The sequence below is a fragment of the Cryptomeria japonica genome, unplaced genomic scaffold (assembly GCF_030272615.1).
Source record: "Cryptomeria japonica unplaced genomic scaffold, Sugi_1.0 HiC_scaffold_2748, whole genome shotgun sequence".
Lineage (NCBI taxonomy): Eukaryota > Viridiplantae > Streptophyta > Pinopsida > Cupressales > Cupressaceae > Cryptomeria > Cryptomeria japonica.
The window spans coordinates 462-2450 of NW_026731010.1; the positions used below are offsets into that span (position 1 = coordinate 462).

The 1989-nt window shown below is 32.4% G+C and overlaps 1 long non-coding RNA gene across 1 annotated transcript; it reads right to left on the reverse strand.

Annotated features, from left to right (window-relative positions):
* Positions 1 to 645: 645 nt before the first annotated feature.
* LOC131873586 (uncharacterized) lies at positions 646 to 1715 on the reverse strand. The gene is made up of 3 exons (XR_009371478.1): positions 1566 to 1715; positions 1149 to 1195; positions 646 to 1013 (listed from the first exon to the last, which is right to left on the reverse strand). It is a non-coding gene; the product is annotated as an uncharacterized LOC131873586 (long non-coding RNA).
* Positions 1716 to 1989: the final 274 nt, after the last annotated feature.

Sequence of the window (1989 nt, forward strand, 5' to 3'; positions counted from 1 at the left end):
CCATTCCCATGACCAGACATTTAAATTATCACTCTAATTCTGATAGTACTATTTTGTATGAGAATAAAATTGACATATCCAAATTGGCTTGGATTTCTCAATTTCGATGAAGTTAAAAAGCTGAAGTCTAAAAACATCCTTTGAGCAAAAACATCCTTCGAGGAAAATCTGTACAAAATGGTTTTGTCGGGATTTTACTGACCTCTTCTATTTCTTAGGCCAAAACGGGTATGAGAATACACAATTTAACTCTGGCAGAGACCAAATGTGTTTTATTCAGATGGGCAAAGATGTAAACATGGAATATTGGCTTCTTTGGAATATTTTCTATCCTCGTTTCTTTTGTTTCATCTCACACAAAAAGAGACTTATTCTAGATTAACAATAGCTCAAGCAATTCGAAATTTATTTCATATTTGAATAATACTTGATTAGCTGACCGGACAAAAGTGGAATACAAAAATACTTGTTCTTAAGTAGATGTTCCATAAACTGGTTTTTAGTGGTCCTTGTTAATTTAAAATTGCGGAGATGTCTTCACCACTGTAGGTAGAGAATTGTCCTCAATAAACAACAGCAAATAACAAGAACGATGACAGCAATGCAAATGAGAACAAGTACAATGACGACAACAGGACAAACAACTACACTAATTAATCTTTTATAAAATTGAATAATTGAATCTAACAAAGGAAAGCATGGACAAATTATTTAAATAAAAAAAGTAAAAAGAATTACAAAATATAATTAATCATGTAATTCTATCTATGCATCAGGTTACAAACATCTACCCCCAACAAACTTGACTGTTCACTTTAAAATTTATGTTCTAGAAGCGCTTAGCTCTCCAATCAATCAAGTAGTTGTCTTCATTTTCACCATCATCATCACTCGAAGAAACATCACTACTTTCTGCCCCCATGTACGAGGGAGATTTCACTTGTGTGGAAACTTTCAACATGGATAGTTCCTGCTGCTTCTTTTTCAACATTTCTACACGCTCCACATATGCCCTGCAAAATCAATATTTAAAACTTCTCCTTTTAAGGCAGCAGAAGAATAACACCTTCAAGTTACGAACATTATACAAAGCATGAAAGAAGAACAAATAAGTTGAGGAAGATGAGACAGAACGTAGAGTAGCAAACCTCTGCTCTATAAGTTCCATCTCCTCTCTCACCTCAGCAGCATCAAACTATAAACAGAGCTTCATCCCATTAGTGCAATACATCTGATAACTCATATATAACAATAAAGAGAATGGCTGACCAGAGAAATACAAACTTATCAACAAGAAAACTAATCATCTAAAATTTCAAATGCATCAAACAGTTTGGAGAATAAAAATTTAAACAGAGCTTCATCCCATTAGTGCAATACATCTGATAACTCATATATAACAATAAAGAGAATGGCTGATCAGAGAAATACAAACTTATCAACAAGAAAACTAATCATCTAAAATTTCAAATGCATCAAACAGTTTGGAGAATAAAAATTCCATAAACCAAATACATAAATCAAGGAAATAATCTGACTGCTTGTAAACCAAACAAAGACTGTACCTCTTCTTCTTCCAGGCGATAATCTACTTCCTGCAAGTCTTCTTGAATAGTCTTTTGAAATTCTTTCCATTCATCCCTGCATCATTCATTAATACATTCATTTGCATGCATCACTTAATACTTGGCAATCAATAGTTAACCTCATATACTCTTCAAATATGCATTTCTGCTTTCATCTGAAAAAGGATCAACTGGAATAAATAATCAAGAGTTTTCATCTCTTAATGTTAAAATAATTGTGAACTAATACAGTTTATTTATAGATCATGTACTTAGTAAAAAAAAGTACTATGGTTGTGAGTTTTAAGGGGAGAATTGATTGGAAGACAAAAATCGTAACTTTAGAGAGACAAACCATTCATATCCATATGTCTATGATAATCATGGACAATCATTCATATCAATATGTCTATGATAATCATGG